This window comes from Misgurnus anguillicaudatus, chromosome 8 (genome assembly GCF_027580225.2).
Source record: "Misgurnus anguillicaudatus chromosome 8, ASM2758022v2, whole genome shotgun sequence".
Lineage (NCBI taxonomy): Eukaryota > Metazoa > Chordata > Actinopteri > Cypriniformes > Cobitidae > Misgurnus > Misgurnus anguillicaudatus.
In genome coordinates, this window is record NC_073344.2 from 2,991,038 (window position 1) to 3,010,388 (window position 19,351).

Below are 19,351 nucleotides of genomic sequence, written 5' to 3' on the forward strand. Positions count from 1 at the left end.
TTGGGCTAATGATAAATGATGTGTAGTGATGTCGGTTTTTAAACTCTTAGGGCCCTATCTTGCACCCAGCGCAAGTGACTTTGTCAGTGACGCATGTATCATTTCGTATTTTGCACTGGCGCACAGCGGGTTTTTCCCTCCACAGACGCACGTCGGCAAACTAGGAAATGAACTTGCGCTCCCTGGGCGGTTCAGCGCAAAAAAGGAGGCGTGCTCCGGCGCAAACCATCTCTTATGCTACTTTGCCGTTTCAAAAAACAATTGCGCTACTAACAAAAAAAAAACTAGTCTAAAGTCAGTGGCTCGTTGCACGTGGTTCATTATGCTATTTTAAGGGCGCATGCTTGACCATAATGTATAGCGTGCACAACGCGCATTGCTTATCTAATCTACACAGATGCAACAGTTATTTTTGCAAATCATAAATTGTTACAATAAAAAATATAAGATAAGGGAAATCATTAAATCATAAATTGTTACAATAAAAAATAGTAATACATGAGATAAGGGAAATCATTGTGGTGAGCATTGTGGTGATAGTTTTTATTTATTTTGTGTGGCAGCGTTAAACAATTATCATGCAAATAACGATTAAAATATTTTCATAAGTTTGTTGTGTGGCTGTATTACGTTTATTTTATCTAAATAATAATTAAAATGTTTTCATAAGAAACCTTCATGTATGTGAACTTGATTTGTAAGTGTACTTTGGGGTTGAACCTTGCTTGCGTTTCTTGTGTCCGATTTCAAAGCCCCCAAACCCTTTCAGCGGTGAGGGTGGACGCAGCGATGTCCTCCTGTGTGCCCGGCGTGCCCGATTATGCTGGCAAGCTTGGGATCCCCCCGTCTCCTGACATCATTGTAGTGCTTGGCGCAGCTGATGAGACAATTGCGGCTATTTCCTCTCACGCCTGTTTAACCGACGCTGATTTGGGCGGGTTTCTCCCATCCCCATACAAAACAACTTCTCTGTCTTTGACTGCTCTTACAAGAACGTCGGTCTCCTCGGCTGTTAACCGCTCCTGGCGTGCGCCTGTCAAATCCGTCATAATAATAGCAACCCGCCATGGAACTTGCGCCCTTGCGTTTGAACGGAATGTTGGATAGCGTTCTGATTGGTTTATTTGACGTTACGCCCAAACCACACCTATGAATAATGAACCTACTTCAGACCAACCCCTTATTGATTTGCGCCCGGCGCAAGACTTATTTCTCCCGCCGGGAAAATAGCAACAGCGCCCAAGACCCGCCCACAATGTCACTTGCGCTTTGCGCTTCGGACTTGCGTTTCAGATCGTTAAAATAGGGCCCTTAATGTCTAGTCAGTAAGTCATGTTATGCTCAGTAAGTCAGTGTGAAACGTGTGACAACTTACCCCGTACTACCCTAAATGTATTTATGGTTATGACATCACAACCATGAAGATTTCTGAACAGTTTCTTTCCAAAGTTACTTTTTAGGTTCTGAAAGTTAGAATATGTGTACATCAAAGTCTTATTCAGAAGAGCCAGGCATATTTTACCTTTTATAAATTATACACGATTGGAACATTTCTTCAATTTCTGATAATAATTGTGAAGCTAAATTACTGTAGCTGTTGTTTAATTGGCTGAATGGATGACATTTCTCGAGCTGTAATACAATTAGCCTTTTGCCGAGCCCCGCCCCCCTTAGTTACTGTTGCTACTTCCGACAAACAAATGACCAGCGCTACAGATTGCCATGACGGAAAGCGATATACCCGTGCGTGTCAATGATATTTTTTGGAGCAATACCTCCACGATTTCCTCCAGATCGATGCAAAAGGGGTTACAGTATGCAGTGGAGGGATATATTCAAAATATAAAAATATGCAATGAAGGAGACACAACTACAATCGAGGCTAATGCTTACCGGTCTCACGCAAAAAATGAGAAACCACATGACCTGTAACTCAAATGCAATCAGCACAGCCTTGTGGACCAGTCATGCTCTTGCACTGGCGAGTAAGTTATCTTTCATATGGTATAGTCTATTAATGTCTATTGCGAGTAGCTATTTTGTTAAAATACAAGGCTATGTTGGTTAGCTAAACCTACGTGTGTTTCAAAGCCATTCAAAGCTAACTAACATTTCTCTGTCTGTTGTTTTGAGGATAGCCGTTTTGAGAATCATAATGTTTTATTTTTGGTGATACTCTGATTTCACAAATAGGAAATTGTTTTGTCTTAAAAGTTGCAGGACAGATAATATAATAAATAAGATGTATAATATAATAAAATTGCACAGCAACTCAGGGGTAGGTTTTCCGTTCATAAAATGCTACATGAAAGATAAAAACAAATTATTTAAAGTTGATTGTTAAGGGGGCTATGTTCGACTTTGTCGTTAACTGAAGAAAAATAAAGTTGGGGAGCTGAAAGTCAGGGGCGGAGCCAGACATTGTAGACATTGGGGGCTTAGCCCAAATCTAGGGGTTTCGAAGCTTGGTCCCCTGTTGATATTTTTTCTCCATTTACGGCAGCTTTATAAACTATTTTTTAATCTAAGTGTTCTCTGTATTGTCCAGTGTTGGGTGTAACTAGTTACTAAGTAATTTGTTACTGTAATTTAATTACTTGAATAAATAATGTAAGGTTTTACTCTTATTTTTCTTGTAATCGAATTACAGTTACTTCTGATGTAACTAAATACTGTCTATGGACTGTAGAACAATTATGTATACTATAATAAATAATGGATTTAACATGGTTTTAGTTTACAATTCTCACTATTAACTGGTTGATTATTAGCATTAATATTACCGAGATGTTGACTGTTTTTTAGTAGGCCTACTTAAATAGCACATATTAATGCCTGATTCTGCAAAACCTTATTCTACACCCTTAACCCTCCCCATTTCTACAAATACTTAAAATAAACAACTACTTTAGTATTAATAAGCAGTAGTTGGAGTATATTGAGGCAAAAGTGGTTAATAGTTAATTAATAGAGAGAAATGAACCCTAAAGTGGGACCAGAATAATTGATGTACTTTTATATATTGTTTCTTCAAGCCATTTCAAGCCTATCCTTGTATCATGTACTAAATAGGATTTAGAAAGTAATTAGTAATAATTAAATACTTTTTGGAGTAATTTGTAAAGTAATTTAATTACATGATTGAAGATGTAATTAGTAACTAGTAATTAATTACTTTTTTGAGTAACTTACCCAACACTGGGATTGTCATTTTGAAACTGCAACATAACACATTTTGACAATGATACTTTAACTTCTCTTATCCAAAAATAGGCAAACATGTTTGCTGAAGGCTAATCCAGTAACTATAAAGCTACATAAGAATAACAATTTTTGACTTCATTGACAGAACAATTTCTCACCTGCTTATGGAAGCGTTTCTCTCTCTTTCTTTCTCTCTATCTGTCTGTCTGTGATCTCTCTCCACCCTCCTCTCTTCCTATTTGCACTGACAGTTATCACACATAAGGATATTTTAATGTAAGAGATTGGGGATTCACATTTTATAACTGTCTATCAATGTATTTCTAAGGTAAAATCATTGCGAATTTCAAATGCATATGGACAAAACATACCTAACTAACTATATACTTTCTCACCTTCTTACTTCTGACGTCTTTAAAAATATAAATCGTATATCCATCTATAAAAAAGTATATATGCAACAAAGAGCAAGTTTTTTCAAAGTTTTAATTCACTGTTATTAAATGTACTTTAAATACAACGTTACCAATGACCAATGAGGCAGACTAGACCAGAGCACCACAGTAAGTTAGACGTTAGCCATGCAGATAATATATCAGTTGACGCTATTTAACAGTACTTACATCACATAACTATAAATATACACTTACAGTAATAACGAAGGCACTGTAATAATAAAGACACTTTGAAAATGCGTTTACTGTGGGGAGATTCAGAATGTTATTTTGCCTTCAACACGCATCTCTTATTCATTTTCTGCTGAGTGGGGGACCGGAGAGTTAAAGCTGAGTGCCGCCACCTAGCGTCCTGGATGAATTCATTTTACAGATCTGAAAAGATTCGGGGCTTTTGACAAAACATCCGGGGCTCGAGCCCCAAAAGCCACCCCCCTGCTCCGCCCCTGCTGAAAGTCCCAACACAACAGCAGCTAATGTAGCTAGCGTTAGCTAACATGTTAACTAATGTTGGCAAAATAACTCATTAAATTTAGCATAGAGAGTAGGTTAACATTCTGGGGTGCGTTCTCCGATAACGTTGTCTCTTAGCGCGCTACGAAGACTCTTAAGTTAAACCTTAACTACAGGTATACCTTTCCTACGTGTGTTCTCCGAACTATACCTTAGGATGTTGCTTAAGGTAAACCTTCTTAAGTTCGACCTTAGCGGGTGCTGTCCATGGTGGAGGTGCTGAATAGGTTGATATCGATTGCTCGACAATCAATTATTCACTTCATGTAATAGGTTTTGCTGCGTTATGAGAGAGCGGTGTTATTTATTAAAGAAACATTTTAGAAATAGTTCAAGTTACATTTATTAGGAATATCTGGTAAAAAATATTTCAAATTGCAAACAACTAAATTCAACCTTCTATATTTTATTTTAAACCCGTGCAAAACCCGCAACTTTATTTCCAAACGTATCATGTTTAAACTGCTCCAATTCATCCGCTATGCCTTCACTTGAAAGGATAATTTATATTAGGGGTTCCCAATAAGTGCGTTGCACAGGGGAATAAAGTGGGTTGTGCAAGTACTTGGCTGTGCATTACACTTAAAGTATATAAAAACAAACTGCTGTTGTTCATTAGTTCACGCGTTTATTGTGCTTGGACACTGTATGCACAAGCAGCGCGTTAACCATGCGGATAAAGCTTAATGGACGCATTTCTGGAGCCTGTCTGTCTAAATATGACATATCAAATATTATATAATAGCCTATATAAATATATAGTATGATTGCTTTAGATTTTAGCTTTGATTAGTTTTAATGTGGAAATTTTGTTGACCTTAGACTAATCAAGTGCACAGTTTATTTTGAATGTTTATAAAGAATATGGCATGCAGTTGCCTCAAAGTTATAAAACATTAAAAAACTTCGATGCAAAGTCGAATTAACATTAATAATCATAATTATTTTTTGTAATTTTACCCGATTTATTTATGCAGCTAAAATACTAGCCGGTAGACTAAGATTTAACGGATCTGAAATGCACAAATGAAATAGTAGGATTCGCTGTATAGCTGCCAGGTTCACCAACTCCATAACCCAAAATATATTTTTTAAATAGTTTCTTAATCCTGTAGCATTTAATAGTTCGCAGCTGATGTCCCTTTGGAAAACATAATTAAAAATCTAACAACCATCAATGTAATGATGTCTAATTATGTGAATGTTTTATTCTTTAAATCTAAAAATATTTGCCTAATTAAACACGGAGTGTATTGCATTTTTTTTTTACAAATATTTAGTTATATAGACTGCAATGTAAGCTTTTATGAAAGTGATGGCCCCTAGTGGAGTCATGTGGGATAAGGAATAGCTAAGAGTGCTCCAGACCAACCTTCCGAACGAACGACTTACAGAAGTGATACGTAACTAAGAATGTTTCGGAAAACACATATTAACGATAAGGTACAGCTTAAGGTACAACTTAAGAACGACGTAGCGTTAAGGTAGTTTCGGAGAACGCAGCCCTGGCAATTATATTCATGGTAATCATAACTTTGGTCCAATTTGTGTTCTTGCCTCTAGTTAGTAGATCTAGACCACACTGTAACTAGTTAGCTGTAAGCCTTACCTTTGTGCAGACGTATTTATGCTTCATAAATGTTCAACACATTTAACTGAATGGGACAGTCCACAATGTTTTATCCATTGTATTGGGCAGTCCACACTGTTTTATCCATTGTATGCACCGCTCACAAACGCTGCGGGTGTGAATGTTAACGGTTGCTGTGATGTGTGATTGGACAATGGCCGTTTTGGGGGAGGGGCCGGCGAAAGGTCAATTATGATGTTAAATTAAGCCATTTCTGTATTTTACAGATACTGCACATCTGAGAGATTTTTGCAGAAATCCTTTTGCACACCAATTTTAAGTGCAAGTATGGTCTGATTCACGATTTTAAATTTCTTTTGGTGTGTAAGTGTGTATTAGTACATGTTAACGATATTCAAAAGGTACAAACCCCAAGGTAAACGATGACGCGAGTTATTGTTTCCAACGTAAATCTCTTTTCTTGGACAACAACAAACATACGGATTGTAGGCAACAGTTTACTTCCTGGGCCTGTTGACATGGACAACGACTGTCATTATCATAATTCCTCCCGCTTTGACTCACAGCCCGTAAGTTAACTCCTGTCAGCATTGCGAGCAAATCTGTCAAACATGGTAAGAAGCGCCACATTTTGTCAGAGGTATTTAGGCCAATGACACTTACAAATTAGCTGGCGAATCAGGGACACAGTGCTTTTCAGATCGATGAGTTTTGTACAAAATCAAAGCATTTGAGGAAGGCAGGATATCGGGAACCACAAAAATAATGGAAAATAATGTCTTTTTAAGCATAAACCACGCAAACAAATTGTATTATTTCAAATATACAAATAACGTTGTTTTTTAGCAATGAAATACGTGCATTTAAGGTCTTGGGGTTAATTTGTATTCCTTTGAGGGAAACAGTGACACTTTCCTTTTTATTTCAGCACTTATTCTGCAAGAAAATAGTATAAAATTATTTAGTGTTATGAAAATAAAATTTCAGAGCATTAGGGTATAATTAGGATAGTTAATGTAAGAATCCAATGAACTGAATACAACCTGAATGAAACATTTATGCATTATTGCTTCCATTTTTCTCAGAGTATTTAAAAAGAGCCTTGAACCCCTTAGTTAACACAGATAAGAGGGAAAAGGATAGGCATGAGACAATTGGGAGCACAGGAAATAAGCAGTTTTCCAATATTACTGACCCAGCATTTGGAAATACCAGGTAAAAGACATGAAAAAACTAATGCTTTTTTAGTCCAGAAATCCTTTCACCCCCTTACATTCAAATGATCAGATTAAGAGAGAGGTTTAAGAAGATTTGGACAAAAAAAATCTACAGTGCAGTGGAAGGAGTGGAAATGGTGGGGGTAGGGGGGTGCAGAACAGTTTGCGATTCAGTAGCCTCAGGCAATTCATCATAGAAATTGAGTTTCTAATGCAGCATCTTGTGAATTCCTTTTGCTCTGTCAACGTTTTAATACATTACATTGAGAAATTGTAAATCATGTTATAAAAAGGCCACTATAAGCTGGCTCTAACTGCCCCCCTTAACTAACTCTTTCATTTCTTGGCTTTGCTCTCTCTTTGATTGCTCTTTACATCTCACACACATGCATGTGTTCTCTATACAGAACTGGATCTGTTGAGGAAAAAATAAGAAATCCTTACAAGAGAAATCAAAATTTTATTGTGTGTGTTAACTTTTGATTTGAAGTGAGTGAAAAGTTGTGGGCCTTGACAGATTCTCAGAGTTTGTTTCTTAACCCTCTCACCATTGTCTGTCACAAAAAGGGACTAACGCAGACAAAAGGGGGTGGACAGTGGACTCAAGCCACAACTCCTTGCATTTTATTACTAATTATTCTGTTGTGCATGATCATGGCACTCAAAGTTTCTAAGAACTAAAGCTAAGTTCACACTGCATGATTTTAAGCCAGATGTAAGGCCAATTTGCAAGTCGTTCGCTCACCGACAGGTCGGGGTGTGGTCGGGTGCAAATTGCGGGGGATTAGCGGGCGATCGACGTTCGCGAATCTGTTGGTATGAAAGAGCCAACAACGCATCAAAGACGCTCGCAGACGCGTCGCCGACACCAGAAAAATATCTAGCATGCTAGATATCTGGAGCTGTCGTGCGACTCGCCCTCCTGTGATGTCACCAGCTACAGCCAATCCGACCAGGGGTTGAGGTCACACGGAAAGATGAGTAGCATGTCACAGTTATGAATGCCTGTATGACGTTTCACATATATGTACCACAACTGCGCTGAGAAAAAGAAATGGTGGAGAGAAATAGCAAACGCTGTAAAACAGCCTGGTGAGCAAATGTTATTATTACATTATCTAAATGTTATAGGGTAAAATGTAAATTAATTGGTCATATTTCTATATACATTAATATTATCGTAATCCTATTTTTTGGGATATGTCTGTAAAACATTATAAAGTGTATAATTATTTTACTGTAATTCTGTTTATTGTTATATATTGTGTATTAGAGGATATTCAGCTACATTACAATCTGCCTTTTGTACCAGTCCAAAGAGCTTAAACCAAGGAATAAATTCTCATATTTAGTTTGAATAAACAAATGAAATAAATGAAAGTGTGAATGTAAATATTAACTGAAAACAATCAATTTCTTTATTGATTTTAGACTGTTGCACAAGTGAACTCACAAACAACTATATACATCAACTTCATTTGGGAACCATGGCTTTGGAATTGAGGGATATTGAAGACCCAGTTCTCTTATCACATCTCAAAAATGCCCAGGAGACTGACAGAAGCGGATCAACGTTGTCACCTGAACAACCTACCCTATGCATATATCATACATGACATGTGCAGTCCCGATGTGTTGTTGTTTACAAACTATTGACTTTACTATGTATTGCATTTATCAATAAGTTGATTAAACTGGTAAAGGGTTTAGATTGAATTTCCCAGTGCTGTTTCATGAAATAAATGGTCTATCGGAAAGTAATACATTTAATGCAACAAAGTATAAAAGTATAAAACACATTGAGTCATATTTGACAAAAACAGGCAATATGAATAGTGCTTAGTTTAGTGCAATGTAGTACATTTGAATGTATATTATGTGAACAGACAAATATATACATTGTTAGAACACATGCAGTGCGCCACATTAACCCAATTAAACATTACCAAACTCCCTATGTAGAATTCCTTTAATGGCTGGGTGATATATAAATATCGTAATATAATTGTGTGTGATTGGCTGTTAGATTAATCCACATTGAGTAAAAATGCCCAGAGCTTATCATCACAATCGCCATAAATTTTATCATGATCAGATATGTTGATGTTTAATTGCCCTAGTATAGAAACATTGTTAATGTTCTGTGAATAATGAGTGTGGATCAAGAAATAAAGTTAGTATAAGGCACTTAATTGCAACATGCAGATTGCCTTTGTTACATTCCTGCACCTTTTGATTTGTATGCAATTAAAATTAATTGAATAATAACACAACATTAAACAGAATACTTAAAACAATGAATAAGTGAACCACATGTGTGTTCTTTACAAATACAGGACTTTAGAACACACAAGAAAACGAATGTCCTAAACTGACAATAACTGGCTTTAATCTGCTGTTTGCTGGGATAACTCTACATCAGTTCCTTTTAAAATGTGATGAACTTGCCAATAAACACTACCCGCTGGTGAGACAAAGTAGTCCCGCATCAGATTGCAGAACTTTTGCTGTTGCCATACAATTGCGATGTGAGGTGTATTTCATCGGTTGAAAAGCACCCATCCCATGATTCTTCCACTGCACATCAACCATGTTGTGGTCAGCAGTCTGCTACAGCTGGAGTGGTAGCAAGTACCCCAAAGCAATGTGGAAACTACAACTTCCTTTCGAAGTCCATGGCTATTGTATGCCACTCTCCTTCCCTTGATGGTTTTTAAAACAATAGGACACAACAAATGTCAGTGATTAAATTATTATATATTCAAGACTACAGTTTACAATGGATTTATTTGCATAGTTATATGCAGAACAAAGTTGGATAGCCATGCTTTTGTGAGTCAAACACCTTGGGTCTCATTTATAAAACTGTGCGTAGGATCCTTACTAAAAGTCTACGTATGCACAAAAGCCAAAATGGCATATGCCAAAAAATATTAAGACAGACAAAGCAATGTTCCCTCTCTGAAAGTGTGCGTACAAGAATGATCTTCAGATCCCACCATGCAAGCCCATTCTCCTATTAAGTTTTTTTTATAGATCACAACCTTTGCGTGGGAACTGGCGTACGCATGTTTCCAGACCTGTTTTGTGCGTACGCATGCTTTATAAATGAGACCCCCTCTTACTTAATCCATATATTTAAGTATAACGATAAACTAAACAACATGTAGAATAACAAATATTACAATATTAGGTTTTGAAGTAATTTTATATTTATTGCTGTGTTAGTTAACACAATTCATGTTTCTACACAAAACACTTTAATATACACATAGTGTAAGCTCAGATAAAATAATGAAATTAATGTATAGCCTACAGGTATGTATAGACATAAAAATAGAATTACTTATGCTTTTCAGAACAATATCCCTGTTTCTAATAATACTTTTTACTAAAATACTTTTATCAACTGCTGGTGTCCACAATGTTATGGGTGTTCTTTTTTTAAAATGAAGTAGTAGATTTTATATATATATATATATATATATATATATATATATATATATATATAAAATATACAATCTTTATATTTTGTAATAACCCTACCTTCAAGAAAACGTCCTTTATAACCTGGTACAGAGCAGAACATCCAAAACTATTTGTGAGATGATGCTGGTCTCCCATTCTGGACTTGAACCTGAGGAACTTGAACGTGTCACCTGCATGACACAAAAAAGTTCAAAAACATACCCAGACAGAAAAAACGTTATGACAACATTCAGTTCATATTCGTTTGAAATGAAATCACACAAACCTGTTGCATAGAATCGCAGGGTCAAAGACAAACGCTCTTCAAATCATGTTTTGCGAAGCCTGTCCTATTCTATTTGAACGATAATTAAATCAAGAAACACAGCTTTTAAGCACAGTAGACAACACTTTGATATTTTAAATGTGATCACAGCCAAACATAAGCATGCAGCTATATTTCCTATATAAACAACTCACCTCAAATCTTTAATCCCTGCTGTCCGCGTGTGGTTCTGATCCACCTCTCCACATCACATCTCTATAATTTTTTTCTTTTGCAGCTTTGCATCGCGCAAACGGTTTGCAGCACTAATTTCTGTCTGAAGTCTATATACAAACAAAAGTTTTGCGCGTCTTCTTGTTTCTTCTTCTGTGGGTTTTTACCGGCGCGCGTGTTGTTTCTCGTCATTTCCGGTTTGTTTTATCGCGTGATTTTTCGTGACAGAACGTGGTTTGTAGACAAGATAGAATCGTTGGGTAATAGAGTTGTTCTCAACTCGTGTAGTGCGTTACCTCCTGTTGTGGGGCATTCACGTTGTGTCGTGTGGTGTGAACTGCTCAACAACGTGAACACTCCTGATTTCACAGAGAGCAAGTCATGTAGTGTGAACCGCACAGTACGGACCTACTTTTCAAAATCATGTAGTCTGTACGAGCCTTAAGCATTCTCTGCCAACAGCAATTCAATACAATGAGGTGAAGTAGAATAGTGCTGCAAGAATTCACAAGCTTAAAACAAACATGCATAAGAAACTATGTTTTGTCAATGAAAGGAAATAACATGTTAAAAGAAATAAAGAATAAAAGCAAAGTAAAATCGACCCAGCAATCAATAGTTGAACCGAACATCAGAAAGGGATTTTAAATACAAATTTATACTAATATCCAAGTCATTATTTGATAGTAGCATATGATGCAGACAGCATATGGCATATCTCAAAAATACGCCATATGCTGTCTGCATCAGACGCAGAAAAGCTTATACATGCTTTTATGACCTCTAGAATAGACTATTGTAACTCGTTACTCGGGGGATGCCATGCAAATCAGGTAAACAAGCTACAGCTGGTTCAAAACGCCGCCGCAAGAGTGCTTACTCGATTTAAAAAGTATGACCACATCAGTCCAATTCTGGCATCTTTACACTGGCTACCAGTTAAATATCGCATACAATTTAAAATATTACTAATCACCTACAAAGCCTTAAATGGCCTAGCGCCCTCGTATATTAAAGAACTACTAACAGAATACAATCCATCACGTAAACTGCGCTCACAAAATTCTGGTCACTTAATTATCCCTAGAATATCAAAAGTGTCTAAAGGTGGTAGATCCTTTTCCTACTTAGCCCCTAAGCTCTGGAATGATTTACCAAATAATGTTCGAGTATCAGACACAGTTGATCAATTTAAATCTAAACTTAAGACATTCTTCTTTAACAAAGCATTCACATAAAATGTCCAGTAAATGTACATTTCCCGCAGTAGTTAGTGTGTCTAGAACAAAGCACTCACATACCTCATATGGGTAATATACTATTGCCGCAATAGTTAGCCTGTCTGGAACCGAGCCGACTTGAACCACTATAATGTTTGACACTTGCATTGCATGCGAACGGCCCCTACGCTAATAGAATTCTGTTTTTCTCTCCCTGTCTCGTCCTCGACCACGAGGACCATGAGACAAACAGACCCAGTTCCGGTTGCTGTGAAGATCATTGCATCACTGATCCACTGGCTGTCCTTCAACGTGATGACCAGCCGATGCCCGACCAACGACCACCGGCTAAACCAGTTTAATTCGCTTACCCGCCTCCTATCCCTACCGTTTCTATATATATATATATAAATATATATTAATTCCTCCCAAGGGTTTTTGTCCCTCTAGGACTTTTTCCCATTGGGTTTTTTTTCCTAGAGGGTTTTTAGTCCCAGGGAGAGTCAGCCAACTTTGGCTTAACTTAGCACCTTACTGTATACGTTACATTATTAATATGCTCGCTTGTACGGTTTAACCACTTTCTCTACTTCTTATATTATCTATTGATTTTCTGTGTTCTCCTCTACATCTTCTCATGTAAAGCTGCTTTGCAACAATTAACACTTGTGAAAAGCGCTATATAAATAAAATTTAATTTAATTTAATTGAATTGAATAGTAGCATTTCCTTTAGCTTAGTGCATTATTGTGATTTTACATCAGGGAATAGTGTACCTTTGTAGTTTTCCATATCACATAAACAGTTATTACCTTAGCTTATTTTGAGTTCATATTTTTGTGTCACACATTTTTCAGTGCTGGTCAGGCTGTTTTTGTTTTTTACCAAAACTCTAGTTGCCTATGAAGTATGATACTGCAATACTTGAAAAGATTGATCCCACTACCACCACTCCACACCCTCTTAACACATAAAAATTATGCATTTTATATCAATCACTAGACTGTGAAGTTCCTACTAAATATTATATATATTATCATCCTATCATTAAGAAGAAATCATTACAGCTGACTGAATTGCTCATGGTACTAATAACTTTTGCTAATATTTTCTATCAAAGATTATACTAAAGCAATAAACCCCGAGAAGCAGTGGGTTACCAGTGCATTTTATAACAGCTAAGGGGCGTTGTTAGGCACGGCGCGAAGCGGAGTGCCTAAAACCCCCTTAGCTGTTATAAAATGCACTGGTAACCCAACGCTTCGAGTGGTTTATTGCGTTTATAAAACGGTTACTTCATATGCATAACGTTAGCGGGATTTTATCAAATAAAACCCAAATAAGTTGTAATTATTTTAGTACAAATATTGCTCTTCCGCCAAACAAAGTAGTTCCTCAGAATCAAGTGTGACTGAAACAGAGCGCAGTTCCCAACCAACACAGACGCAGCAAAGACACAATGACAACATGATTTAAGACTGTGGTGTTTATGTTATAAATCACCATTCATCTAATTTATACATTAACATTTATATTAATGTATAAATTAGATGCAACTGTTGAAGTGATGATCAAATATGCTTGGAAGCATGCTGAACTCTTTCCCTGTCAGCGTTTTTTTTTTAAGTTGCCACCCAGTTAAAAACATAAGATATCAAATGAAAGAACAGACCATCCGCTTTCAAACAAAAACAAACAAAAAAACATTTCGTCCTACCTTTATTTGTTCTCTTATCACCTCTCAAATTTTTGTATTAAAAGCGGAGATAATTCCATTTTTGTGAAGAACTTTAGTAAGAGATCAGATTCAGACGGAGCCATGAACAGTACTACACGGTGTTTTCAGTGAATGCGTCAGTGTTTAAGTGGGGTAAGATCGCCCCCCAGTGGATAATAGCGGACGTATGAACTTGAGTTATAAAATCCTCAGACAACGTTTTCTCTTTATCGACGAGATGACTCAACAATATTATTGACATTTATCTGGATATCGCCATTAATTGTGCAATTGTAGACAAATTAAAAATATGATTAAAGACTGTGGTGTTTATTTTCATAAATCAGTACGCAGCAACAGTGGCGCAGTGATACTTATGTAATGTGGTCTGAACCGTGAGGTTACCGGTGTATTTTATCACGGCTTAGAACGCGTTTCAACCAATCAGAATCAAGAACCAGAACTGCCCGTTTTATAATACACATCTGAGAACATAGACCTGTTCCAAAACAAAGTATGCTGCATAACCAGTGGCGGAGTGGCCATCGGGAGAGTCGGGACATTTCCCGGTGGGCCGGTATTGTTTTTAGGCTGCAAGGGTCGGTCTGATAATAGTTATACATTGCGAGTTATAGCAACCCCGTCTGGCGGCTTGATGTGCGGCCGCTTCCCGCTGGTCAAACTGTGCAGCCTCTTTGCTCAACATAAAAGTGCTCAACCTGTTCAGCAGGTCCAACCATGTTTAGGATTTTTATAGGGGGATATATAGGGGGATCATTGAACGGCTCTCCCCAAATGGCATAGCCTGTCGGCAGGGGCGATTCTAGGATTTTCATTTTAGGGGGGCTCAGCCCCCAGTAAGGGTATGATTAAAAAAATTATTTAACTAGTATACTACTAACCTTATTGCAATCCACTATTCCATTGTATTCCCCGTGTGTCATATATGGGACTAGAAAATGTTCATTTGGGAATGGAGATTTTTTTACAGTGAAGACTTCCTGATTCATTATTCACTGTGCATACACATTTCCAGTACAAACACATCATTTTACTGTTTGCATTTCTATGCTCACATAGAAACCTTAGCCAAGGATTTTTTTGACAAAATAAACTTTTAACCAGAAAATAAGATAAATGTGTGTGTTAACATACATGTAAACATAAACCGGATTTGCTAATCTTATAGGTTAATATTATTAGTTGATAGCCACTGTGTTAATCTGGGAATTATACAGATCTAAAATATAGAAAAGGGGAATGACCAACAAGTGATCTACCTTAATACTGAGTTGTCAAGATGCAGTATGATTTGGTTTTCAGGACAGGGTTTAGATTAAGCCAGGACAAGGCCTTAGTTATATTAGGATGTTTATGTAGTTTTTACAAGCATACCTTACAAAAATATTACAGGTGTGCATCTTGAGACAAAACAATGTGACTGATGTATTTTAAGATATGTTAGTGCAAGCTACTTTTAGTGAACTAGACTTAAGCCCTGTTTGGGAAACAGCCCCTATGACTATACTGTAGGTCAGGGGTCTCCAACCTTTTTATAAGCAAGGGCTACCACAATGGATAAAACTATCTGGATGGGTACTTACTACTTTCTGATATAGTTTAATCAAAACTTTTTTCTTTTACTTGTTGTTTTATTTTATTTTACTTGTTGATACGTTTTAGTATTGTTTAAAATGTTAAGATAGGTAAACCAAGCCAAGCTAATATTAAAAATACCACGTTGAACCCTCAAAAACTTAATACACAATGCCAAAGACAAATACACAGGTGCCTTAAATTTTTTAAAAGGAAGGAGTTCAAATGTTGAAATATTAATATTTTAAATGAAATGAAACAAACATATTTAATAAGCTATACTTTACTTATATTGTTAGATTTTAAAAAAGTTATTTTACTGCAAATAAAAGGTGAATTGCCCATTAAAAGCTCAATTTGCACGTTTGATCCAGTTTTTCCACACAAAAAAAACTAGTTTTATAAAAGGATACACTTCACAATAACGTGGTATTTCGCTGCATGAAATGATCTGCCTGATGCGTTCAGTACAACAACTGTAAAGCAATGGATCACGCCAGCACCTGACTTAAAAACCTGTAACGTTAATAAGCAATATAGATGCGTGCTTTTACTGGTAACTTGACTGACCTGCTCCCTTCTTGGCGAATATTTCTGTGATTGATTTTGCAGCATCTCGCTGCGTCTGTCTCTCTCTGCGTCTCCTTTGCGCTGCATATTTGTTAGATAAAGCCAAAAAGCAGTGGGTTGGCGCCGTTTGGTCATGTGGTGGAATTTTCTCGTATAAAACTCGTAGGTCCGTCATTCATTCATATCATATTATTTCACATGTCAACCTGAGCTGACTGCACGGCAGGTTAGAACAGCCGCCAGGTCAAGATGGCCAGTCCGCCCTGTACTACTGATGTTCGCTCTGCTCGGCCCCCCTGCGGATTGAAAAACGCGCTAAATCCATGCTGACTCAGTTCAGGGGAGGAGCCGAAACTTGACGCAGCATGCCGCCTTCTCTAAAGAGTTTTTATAGGGGACTGAAGCGATCACAAATTAATGAATCAAATTTTTTTTAGGGGGGCTGGACAGAATTTTAGGGGGGGCTGAAGCCCCCCTAAAATGAGCCTAGTGACGCCCCTGCCTGTCGGCCTTTGATGTAAAAAGCCGCGCCGCCGAATGCCTGTTTATTGGAGTACATATGCGGTCGGATTGATCCATCAAGCAGATAGACTATTTGATAGTAATTGTGGATTAAGGATGTTTAAAAGCTTGGTGGTCAGTACATTAATGGATCAAATCAGCACATTTGCAAATGTTTGTCTCCATATGGCTATAATAAATAAAAATAAGAAGGGTAACTTAGCAGTATCACATTATATATTTCCTACTATGTGATTTTAATATTATAAACGAGAGTATTCAACTGCAATATGGCAATATATATCCTCACAACATTATTATTTCTCAAAACTTTGACAAAAATTATTTTTAAGGATTAACTGTATTCTTACAGTTATTCAAAGATGCACACATATTCCCCATATGATTTGAATATTAGTCGAGAGTATATAACGGCAATAAACGTCTTATATGGCAATAAATATCCACTTAACTTAATATAACAGCATAATGAAATGAATAAAAAGACAAGGAAGTAGGATTGGCATGTAAATTGTATTATTATTACCGGAAAAACAGCAAAATAACTTAAATAAACTCTGAGGAAACTGCACCAAACACATTAACATAAATAAGCAATAACAGTGGAAAAAAACAATATTATCTCTCAAAACTTTATATGACAAAAATGATATTTAAAGGAAAAATTCATACAGTTTTTCAAAGATGTAAAGAAAGTATTCTGTATTACTCCCGTTTATGAGCACGTTCATCTCTGGCCTCGCTCTGTTGTGTAATAGCTGATTGACAGGTGCGCATCTCTGTCTTTCAAACAGGTATCATTTTGTATAGTTACTCATTTAGGAAAATTATCCATGATTTGATGATTTTATTATTATTATGAAATATTTTTTTTTGCAGATTGATTACGATTTGTATTACCGTAGTTTTACTACAAATACAAGACCTTTTTTTTACCACGGAGGGCCGGTGGTATACGAAATTTCCCGGTAGATTGTTTTGTCCCCACTTCGCCCCGTGCATAACTGTGCACTGACTACACAGGCAGCTGCTATCTTAGACATGGCATTTCATAATTGTCAGATTTAGAACGCATTACATATACAATAAATAGCACTATGCAAGGGAGATGCAACATGCAGTTAATTTCCATTGTTTTAAATTAGCTTATTGCTATATGTATACATTTAATTAAAGGGGTCATATTATGAGATTTTTTAAAGATGTAAAATAAATTGTTTGTGTCCCCAGAGTGTGTATGGGTGCTGTCAATTATTTTTTCCTTCTTTCTCTCTGCACTAAATGGCACTGCTGTATTTGGATAGTGCAGATAAAGGGGGCGGTATTATTGTAATTCGCTTTGCTACCTACCTCACAAAACAGGCAAAATTTCAACAACGTAATTTTTCACATGCTTACAGAGAATGGTTTCACAAAGTTTCTGGGTTGATTTGTTTCACGTTTTCTAGGTTGATAGAAGAACTGGGATCCAATTATAGCACTTACACATGGAAAAATGCTGATTTTTTACGCTTTAAGACACAGACAGTTGCATATGAAAAAGCGTCTGCCAAATGTAACTGAAATGCACTTTTTAATATTTAAACATTATGTTTTTAAACACATTTATTCATAAATAACATTTCTCTACACCATGGGTCTTCAACTGGGGGTATGGATGGAACTGCAGGGGGTCCACTAAATGATGCTTAATCAAAAGCTATATTTTTTTGTTAAAAACGTACTACAAAACATTACATGTTCTTTTTAAGTTGCGCACGTGCGTGGCCGCATAGGCTTATTGAAGGTACACGTTCAGTGCAATTTTTGCCTGTGGACAAAAACATAATATTTAAAGCGCCCACTCAGGAAGTAGCAGTAGTGACAGAAAAAGCATTATAAAACAGGTAAATCATATAGTCCTTCTTTCAGAATGTTATTAGAATCAGCATGACTGTTCTCATCTATATTTCTGAACTTGGACGTGTGCTTCAAGCTGTTCAGATTTGTTATTGTTAAAGCGCTAATTGACAGGCAAATGGCACCACACCACAACGCATCTGCATTATAAACTGTGACAAAACTATTGCTCACATTTAAAGGGGACATTCCATGAAAATCTGACTTTTTCCATGTTTAAGTGCTATAATCGGGTCCCCAATGCTTCTACCAACCCAGAAAACATGAAAAATAGCAACCCTGTAACTTTGTTTTGGTAAGGCTCTCTCTGCAAGCATGTGAATATAAAGGTCATTCATCCCCCATGACGTATTAAGGGGATCTTATTATAAATATAGCTGCAAGCAGCAATCACCGGGGTCAAGCCGAAAAGGGCACAAAAGGATATAAAATTGAGATTGGATAAGCAGATTGAAGAACCTAGGTAAACCTAATAATTTTAGACGAGAAAACAAAAAAGTTATCAAAAAAAATAATCTAAGTTTTTGTCTACTGCAATCGTCCTTCTGTTATTGACGATCATGGAGCATTAGAGCACTGAGTGACATGTGAGTGGTGTTTGCAGTGGCAAAACATGGGTCACATCATATTATAACAAGTTTAATTAGTCAAAAGAGACCATCCCCGTGTCTCTACGATGTTCTGATGCAGAGATATAGCTCTTGCAAAAACGGTTGATAAGGTATTCTCAATGGTTGCTAGGGAGTGAATTGGCAACCACCAGTGATTATAGTCAAAGCCATAAAAGAAATAATCCATGATGACTCATGGCTTTAGATGTGTTGTTGCAGTAGTTTTAGGCAAAAATACCATATTCTATCTCAAAACCAGTAGGTGGTGC

At 36.8% G+C, this 19,351-nt stretch overlaps 2 long non-coding RNA genes across 2 annotated transcripts; both read right to left on the reverse strand.

Annotated features, from left to right (window-relative positions):
• Positions 1-2,694: 2,694 nt before the first annotated feature.
• LOC141365951 (uncharacterized) lies at positions 2,695-4,056 on the reverse strand. Its single transcript, XR_012370908.1, has 3 exons — positions 3,731-4,056; positions 3,600-3,643; positions 2,695-3,448 (listed from the first exon to the last, which is right to left on the reverse strand). It is a non-coding gene; the product is annotated as an uncharacterized lncRNA (long non-coding RNA).
• A 6,468-nt stretch (positions 4,057-10,524) lies between these two features.
• LOC129451263 (uncharacterized) lies at positions 10,525-11,489 on the reverse strand. Its single transcript, XR_008646719.2, has 3 exons — positions 10,929-11,489; positions 10,735-10,803; positions 10,525-10,639 (listed from the first exon to the last, which is right to left on the reverse strand). It is a non-coding gene; the product is annotated as an uncharacterized lncRNA (long non-coding RNA).
• Between the last annotated feature and the right edge of the window lie 7,862 nt (positions 11,490-19,351).